This window comes from Phoca vitulina, unplaced genomic scaffold, assembly GCF_004348235.1.
Source record: "Phoca vitulina isolate PV1807 unplaced genomic scaffold, GSC_HSeal_1.0 scaffold2, whole genome shotgun sequence".
NCBI classification, from domain to species: domain Eukaryota; kingdom Metazoa; phylum Chordata; class Mammalia; order Carnivora; family Phocidae; genus Phoca; species Phoca vitulina.
In genome coordinates, this window is record NW_022589705.1 from 60694227 (window position 1) to 60703754 (window position 9528).

The following is a 9528-nucleotide window of genomic DNA, read 5'->3' on the forward strand; positions in this document are numbered from 1 at the left end:
CCTTTAACTACTTGCGTCATTGCTTGACACAGGCTCCTGCTTGCCATGAGAGACTCCATTTTGCTCTCTACAGTGGAACAGGGTGCCAGGGAGAAAGTTGTAGGAAACAAGGTCAGAGAAGAAAGGGTAGATCACTGAGAGCCTATAAGGACAATGAAAATACCGTCCTGCTATATTAGGCACTGTTCAAGGTCCTGGGAATGCAACAGTGAAGGATCCAGAAAGTTTCCTTGCTTTCTAAAAGCTAAAGTTGGTGATGAAAAGCAAATACTAAAAAAGTAAATAAGAAAAATATCTAATACTGATTTAAAAAACAAAAACAAAACCTTGCAGAAAATTTAAGTAAGTTGATATAATAGGAAGCCAGTGAATGACTACTTTATATTGGGGGTGAAGGATCTAGAAATGGCATTTAGATTAAGATGTGAAGGGTAAGAAAGAGCCAGCAATGAAAATATGAGGGAAAGAGCTAAAAAGGGAGCTGAGAAGTGAGGCATTAGCTAGAAGTGGAGGTGAGCTAGAAGGGAGAGGTTTTCTTTGTCTTTTATTTATTTTTTGAACTTAAAAAGTATTTTTATTCAGGTACTGTGTTGTGAATCCCTTCTCTTTGCTGATAACACAAACTCTAGGAAAAAGAATATCACCGAGGGAGCTAAACCGAGAACCTATTTGCTAGCCAATCAAATTAAGTAGCTTAAGATTAAATTGATCATGCTTAATCTCTTCATTACCTTTTTTCCCAGTTTTATTGAGATATAATTGACATATAACATTGGATAAGTTTAAGGTGTACAACATAATTATTTATACATATAAACATATATGATTATATACATAACTAGATATATATCACTAAATGATTACCACACTATGTTTTGTTAATATCTATCATCTCACCACACAACTTTTTTCTTGTGATGAGAACTTTTGAGATTCATTCTCTTAGTAACTTTCAAATACACAATATAGTATTGTTAACTATAGTCACCATGCAGTACATTACATCCCCAGAACTTATTTATCCTATAACTGGAAGTTTTAACCTTTTGATTGTCTTTTAATTTGATGTAGTCTCACTTGTTTATTTTTGCTTTTGTTGCTTATGTTGTAGGCATCATATCCAAAAAAATCATTGCAAGACCAATGTCAAGAAGTTTTTCCCTATGTTTTTTTCTAGGAGTTTAAGGTTTCAGGTTTTACAATGAAGTCTTTAATTCATTTTGAGTTAATTTTTGTGAGGGGTCTAATTTCATTATTTTGCATGTGAATATCCAATTTTCCCAGCACCATTTATTGAAGAGACTATCTTCTCTCCAGTGAGTATTCTAGGCTCTAATGTCAAATATTAGTTGACTATACAACATGGATAGACTTTGAGGGTACAATGCTAAGTGAAATAAGTCAGTCAGAGAAACACAGATACCATATGATTTCACTCATATGTGGAATTTAAGAAACAAAACAAAGAAAACAACAACAACAAAAACAAAACCAGACTCAAATACAGAGGACAAATTTGTGATTGCTAGAGGGGATATGGGTAGAAGGAGGGGTGATATAGAAAAAGGGGATTAAGAGTACACTTATCTTGATGAGCACTGAGAAATGTATAGAATTGTTGAATCATTATATTGTCCACCAGAAACTAATATAACACTGTATGTTAATTATACTTCAATAAAAAATAAAAGGGCAACTCCGATGGGCATTCTCCAGATTAAAATATATATATATATTTTTAAGATATATATATATATATATATATATATATATATATATATATATGTATATTGGTTGACTGCATATGCATGGATTTATTTCTGGGCTTTCAATTCTTTTCCATTGGTCTATATAACTGTTTTTATGCCAATATCATACTGTTTTGATTACTGTAGCTTTGTAATATAGTTTAAAATTAGAGAATGTGATACCTCCAGGTTTGTTCCTCTTTCTCAGGATTGCTTTGGCTATTTGGGGTCTTTTGTACTTCCAAACAAATTTTAGGATTTTTTTCTATCTGTAAAAAATGCAGTTGGAAACTTGATAGGGATTGCATTGAATCTATAGGTAACTTTGGATAGTATGGACATTTTAACAACATTAATTCTTCCAATCCACAAACACCGAATATCTTTCCATTTATTTGTGTATTCTTCAATTTCTTATGTTGTCTTATAGTTTTCAGTGTACAGATCTTTCACCTTTTTGATTAGATTTATTCCTAAGTATTTTATTGCTTTTGGTGCTATTATAAGTGGGACTGTCTTCTTTATTTCTTTTTCAGATAGTTCATTGTTTGTATGTAGAGACTGTACCGATTTTGGATATTGATTTTGTATACTTCAATACTGAATTCATGGATTAGATCTAAGGTTTTCGGTGAAGTCTTTAGAATTTTTTTATTTATAAAATCATGTCATCTGCAAACAGAAAAAATTTGACCTCTTCCTTTCTAATTTGAATACATTTTATTTATTTTTCTTGCCTGGTTCCTCTGGAGAGGACTTCCAGTACTATGGTGAATAGGATTGGTGAGAATGGGTACCCTTGTCTTGTTCCTGATCTTAGAGTGAAAACTTTCAACCTTTCCACACTGAAACATGGATTTGTCAAATATGGCCTTTATTATGTTGAGGTTCACTCCTTCTACACCCAATTTGTTGAGGGTTTTATCATGAATGAAAGTTGAACTTTGTCAAATGCTTTTTCTGTACCTATTGAGATGATCATATGATTTTTATCTTTCATTCTATTAATGTGATGTGTCACATTTTTTTGATTTGTATATATTGAACCATCTTTGCATCCCAGGGATGAATCTCACTTGATTGTGGTGTATGATCTTTTTTAATGTGTTATTGATTTTGATTTGCTAGTATTTTGTTGAGAATTTTTACAACTACATTCATGAGGGATATTGGCCTATAGTTTTTTTGTAGCATCCTTGTCTGGCTTTGGTATCAGGATAATGCTGGCCTTATAAAATGAGTTTGGGAGTGTTCCTTCCTCTTCACTTTTTTGGAAGAGTGTGAGAAAGATTGACATCAATTCTTCCTAGAATGTTTGGTGAAACCAGGAGCAGGGATACTTCATCCATAGTAATAAGAGGGAAAGCAGAGAGTATGAGTTCAAATGCCAGGGGTTGATAGTTTGATGGTAGAGAGATGAATGAGTTTCTCTCTGCTTTTAGTTGAGAAGAGGCTCAAAGCTTAGTGGTTAAGAATGTAGACACTGGTGCCACAGTACCTGGATTTGAGTCCTCAGACCCATCACTTAGTAGCCATATGGCCTTAGGCAACTTTTCTAACTTCTCTGTGTTTCAGTTTCTCCATCTTTAAAATGTGGAAAATAGTAGCAGGTTGTTCTGAGGATTAAATGAGCTCATACATTTAAAGAGCTTAGAACAATACCTGATAGATACTAAGCACTCAATTAATATTAGTTCTTAGAATTTTTTTTCCAAAGAAATGTGGCACAAAAAGGAGAGGAAGGTTTGAAAGAGTCATTTCAGAGAATGAGAAAGCAATAAAAGTGGCGTAGAATTGCTGGGCAGTATGGCGTGCCCACTTAAGATTTATGGTCACAGGGGCACCTGGGTGGCACAGTCAGTTAAACATCTGACTCTTGGTTTTGGCTCAGGTTGTGATCTCAGGGTTATGAGATCAGACCCGAGTTGGACTCAGCACTCAGCGCAAAGTCTGCTTGAGATTCTGTCTACCTCTCCCTCTGTCCCTCCCCACACCCCATGCTCCCTCTCTCTTGCTCTCTCTCTCAAATAAATAAAATAAATCTTTTTAAAAGATTTATGGTCACAAATTTAAAGTGAAACCAGTCAACAGACCATATATTGGCTTTTCTTCAACAATGTCAGGCTGTTCAGGAGTAAGCTCAGAGTGTGTAGACAGCTGGATTTAACGAAGTGAGCTAAATACAGGAAGAGAAGGACAATTAAGTCCACAGTGATACCCAGTGGTATGATTATAATTTTGGATTATGAAACCCAGTTTGGGTAAGAAAGGAAATAAGAACAGGAGGGGAAAAAATAATGAATTGTAGATCTTATTAAAGTGAAGGAAGAGCTAGAGTGGGAGTAGGTGACCTAGAAGGGTAAGAAGTGGTCATCAAAAGATGGGACACCTGAAATCAAGATTTTGGAAGTGAAATAGTTATTGATGAGGGCAAAGACTGAGGTCTGACCACAGGCATGGATGACTGAGGAGAGGAATAGACTGGGAATGAGGGGGTCCAGAAATGGAGAAGCAAGACAGTTGTAAAGTGTTGTTCAAGGACATGTTGAGGTCACCCAGAATAATGACAGGAAAGCAGTGTAAAAGAAGAGAGCTAGGAGCTTAAATCACCACAGAATTGGGGCTAATGCCCAGAGATTAGGTAGATGACAACAACAAAGCAGAATAGCAGGTGGTAAAGTGGAATGTCAAGGGCTTAAAAGAGCTAAGTTTTATGAAGGAGAAGGAGTAGTTTCCCCTCTCTTTGGTTTAGAGGCAGCAAAGGGGAGCATTTAGTCCTTAAAATACCCTATGGGATAGATAGTAACACCCCATTTAACTGATGAGAAAATTGAACCCAGTGGACTTGCCCAAGTTCACAGCGTTACTAAATAACAATGCATCATTCAGCACAGAATTATTTTTTAGATTTTATTTATTTATTTAAGAGAGAGAGGGCACATGCACACACACATGCAAGTTGAGGGAGGGATGGAGGGGGAGGGAGAGGAAGAGAATCTCAAGCAGACTCCGAGCTGAGTGCTGAGCTGGACACAGGGCTCCATCTCATGACCCTGAGATCATGACCTGTGCCTAAACCAAGAGTTGGATGCTTAACTAACTGAGCCACCAGGTGCCCCTCACTCAGCACAGAATTATTAAGCCCTCTTTATGTGCCAGGCTTTTGGGCTAGTCACTGATAAGATTCCTCCCTAAACATGAGGGAGTCTAATGCAGAAGCACAGTACATAAACAGACAGTGACAGGACAGTGTGATAAGTACTTTATACTTCTTCCCCTAATCCGATGTTCTCTCCACTGAATTCACTCTCAAGACTCCTAGATAAATAAACATTTAGTTATATAAGATATTATGGGGAAATGCTGGGAGAGATACATGTTTATTGTTTTCTCTCCCACTTCGAAGGTAATCTCCGCAAGAATAGAGATTTTTTTTTTAAGATTTTATTTATTTATTTGAGAGAGAGAATGAGATAGAGAGAGCACAAGAGGGGGGAGGGTCAGAGGGAGAAGCAGACTCTCTGCTGAGCAGGGAGCCCAATGCAGGACTCGATCCCGGGACTCCAGGATCATGACCTGAGCCGAAGGCAGTCGCTTAACCAACTGAGCCACCCAGGCGCCCAAGAATAGAGATTTTATCTGTCTTGCTTACAACTGTATACCCAACAACCAAAGCAGTACCTGAAATATGGTTGTGCCTTCATGAATGTTAATTGAAAGAATACTCTCTCCTCCCCTGCAAAGAACTTCTGATGTAGCTCAGTTCAGCAATTCAATGTATTAAAATTGTATAGAGTGAAAGACACTGGCTTATGGATATGTGGATGCAGTCCCTTCCCTAAGAAAGTTTCCAGTCTAGTGGGAAGGATGGGCCACACACACAAAAGTCAGAGGAAAATAAAAGTCATCAAAGAGGTACAAAGAAAATGCAACTGGAAGTCATAGAAACAAGAAACCTGATCAGGGAATTAAAACTGATGATCAATCAGCAAAGGTGCTTGTTAGGAAAAGGCCATTCTCATAATTATTGAAAACATATCATATGTTTCCTACAGTCAGGAGTCCGTCTGAATACTGGCAGTTGGAGAATTTGAGTTCTTCGTACTACTCATTGCAAACCACAATTTGTCTTTTTTTTTTTTTAAGATTTTATTTATTCATTTGACAGAAAGAGAGAGAGAGTACAAGTGGGGAGCGGTAGGCAGAGGGTGAGGGAGAAGCAGGCTCCCTGCTGAGCAGTGAGCCCGATGTGGGGCTCAATCTCAGGACCCCGAGATCATGACCTGAGCTGAAGGCAGACACTTAACTGACTGAGCCACCCAGGCACCCCATAATTTGTCTTTTTAAAAGAAGTCCATGGGGCTCAGTCGTTAAGCATCTGCCGTCAGCTTGGGTCATGATCCCAGAGTGCTGGGATCAAGCCCAGCATCAGGCTCCCTGCTCCGTGGGGAGTCTGCCTCTCCCTCTCCCACTCCCCCTGCTTGTGTTCCCTCTCTCGCTGTGTCTCTCTCTGTCAAATAAATAAAATCTTTAAAAAAAATAAAAGAAGTCCATGGATTTCAATGTACATAAGGAATATTTTCTTTATTATCCTTATTTATATGACTTTTCAATACTTTTCCATATGAGATAGCAAAATGGAATAGAAAGAACTTGATCCTAAAATTAAAGAGCTGAGGATGAGGTGTCCTAGTTTTGCCATTTTGGCTATGGCTTGGGTAAGCCTTTGTAAGACTTAAATTCCTCTTCTGTAATCATGAAAGTAATCATCTCTAACTAATTTAAGGAGCAAATGAGAATATATATGAAGGGGACAGCAGCCAATAAAAGTTACCTTCCTTCCTTTTCTTGGGATAGCCTCTTTCCTGTAGGTTACAATTCAACAAAATTTGTTGAGAACATGGCACCTATTTGATACCTTCAAGAAAGCTAGAGATGAAGAGACAGTTTCTATCCAGTAGCTAACCTGGGGCATGAAACATGCATGCAACTGAGTATAATACAAAGCTGTTCTCTTCTTGGATATCTTTTTTCTCATTAATTCTGCTACCTATTGAGTATCTACCCTGTGCAAGGGACTGTGCTAGGAGAGTGATATACCTTTTCACATTTAATCATTGCAATAACCCTATCAGTGTATTAGCCTACATATTTCACAAATAAAGAAAGTGAGATTCAAAGAGATTGACCAACTTGCCCAGTATTAATAGTATCAACCGGTGAGCATCTGAGTCCATATAAAAACATGTCTATCTTTTTGTTATGCTACATGGCCACACTACACACCTCTCATAAAAACTTGATATTCTAGAAACATTATTCAGCGGAAAGCTTCATGTTGCTGCTATCTTCTGGGATAAACCAAGTGTAGGGACCTTGAAGCATCATGATTCAGACTGAGTAAAAAGATTTACATAGTGTTAATTACTACTTCTCTATTAGCTTCTTGTTTTTTTTAAGATTTTATTTATTTGTCAGAGAAGGAGAGAGAGAGAGAGAGAGCACAAGCAAGGGGAGCGGCAGGCAGAGGGAGAAGCAGGTTTCCTGCTGAGCAAGGAGCCCAACGGGGGACTTGATCCCAGGACTCTGGGATCATGACCTGAGCCAAAGGCAGACACTTAACTGACTGAGCCACCCAGGTGTCCCCTCTATTAGCTTCTTAAGAGCAGCAACCAGGTCTTATTTATCTTTGTAGCCCTAGAAACTAGCCCAGTGCCTGGTACACAGAGGTGCTTAATAATTATTGCTTGATCTGAATTATGTATTCTGTTAAAATTGACCTAAGTTCCAAGGACTGTGCTAAGAACCATCACCTACCTTTTCTTCTTTAATCCCCACAACAGTCCTTTAAAATGATTACACCCATTTTATGGATGAGAACATTGGAACACAGAGTTATTGAGTGGCTTGTCCAAGGTCACACAGTTAGTGAACAGCAGAACCAGAATTGGAATCTAGGTCTTTTCAGCCCTGATCCATTCCACCCCAGCTGCAAGCTATATTTGCATTGTCTATGTCTAAATAAATGTCCTGGACATGACACAGGCAACACCATCAACTACTGAATCAGTTTTAACTTTTGTCAGGGTCACCAGAAATCAGCAGGCTCTACTTAGCTTCAAATGTCAAAACACGGGTCCTCAGGAAAAGCCAGAAGCAAGGGCAGTTTTTGATTCCTAAGACCATATCTAAGTGCACGGCACTCTGTCTACATTCTACACCAACTGTCCAACTACATGCTTTAGATCATCATCTAAAATTAAACATTGCAGAAATACATCAGCTCTCATTCCCACATTCCTCAGAGACTGGCCTCTCATGGAATGAGGTGGCAGCTGAAGCAGAGCAGAAAATGAGGATTAGATTCAGAATCAGAGGTAGAGATGATATTAACCATTGAACATCATAAGTTCATCAAGAGTAGACACTTGGGGGGCGCCTGGGTGGCTCAGTCATTAAGCATCTGCCTTCGGCTCAGGTCATGATCCCAGGGTCCTGGGATCGAGCCCCACATCGGGCTCCCTGCTCAGGGGGGAGCCTGCTTCTCCCTCTCCCCCTCCCCCTACTTGTGTTCCCTCTCTCACTGTCTCTCTCTCTGTCAAATAAATAAATAAATAAAATCTTAAAAAAAAAAAAAAAAAAGAAAGAGTAGACACTTGGACTAATTTATCCTGCCACTTAGAATACCAATAAATGTTACCATAAAGATATGATTTTTAAAAGATCACTCTCAGCAAAATTGAGAACAAATTGAAGAGGGGTAAGACTAGAGGCAGGGAGACAAACTGACTTCTAAAAAGCCAACCAAGCAGTGGAAAGAGTCTAAGAGACAATACCAAGGTTTCTAACTTGTGAGTCTAAATTTAGTCAGTGACAACAGGGATGGAGACTGGGAAAGATACTGTACTGTATATTTATTGAGAAATATTTTGGAGATGAGATTTTAAATCTCACTAAGCAATGGAATTAAATGAAGATGGAATAAGAGGACAATACCAAGGTTTCTAACTTGTGTATAACTGAATGAGTATTTAAGTGATCAGGTTTGTTTGTTTGTTTTTTGGTTTTTTGTTTTTAAGGAAGAACAAAAATGGCTTATGTTTCTCAATATGAAGTTTCCTTCCTCTACACAGCTGTTTAAAAATGTGATTTTTTTTAGTTTCTAGCAAAGATGATTTCCAACTTTTCCACAGCCAAAATTGTAGGTGCAAATTGCTTTGTAAGGCATTCTGTTGTTGCTGATTTGCTGCCCTCTCTTCTTAAACTTCCCACCAACTGCTTTTTGTTGTTGCTGTTATTGTTGTCATGTTTCTTAATTGGCAGTTGTTGGGAATCAAATAAAACAATGTTTACAAAATGCAGTCTTCTTAAGGGAAAACAGAAACCGATCAAAACTTGACTGTCCTTTGCTGAGTGTAGAGGAAACAGAAGATCAAGTGTAAACATGGAAAAAACAAAATAAGACAGCCTATTTTGTCCACAAACAAGTCCTAGTTCTTTCCCACTCTTTCCTCTAGCTAGGGAGTAAGAAAGTGAAATGTCAAGTTTAGAAAAATGTGGTTATGGGGCACCTGGGTGGCTCAGTCGTTAAGCGTCTGCCTTTAGCTCAGGTCATGATCCCAGGGTCCTGGGATCGAGCCCCACGTCGGGCTCCCTGCTCTGTGGGAAGCCTGCTTCTCCCTCTCCCACTCCCCCTGCTTGTGTTCCCTCTCTCGCTGTCTCTCTCTCTGTCAAATAAATAAGTAAAATCTTAAAAAAAAAGAAAAGAAAAGAAAAGAAA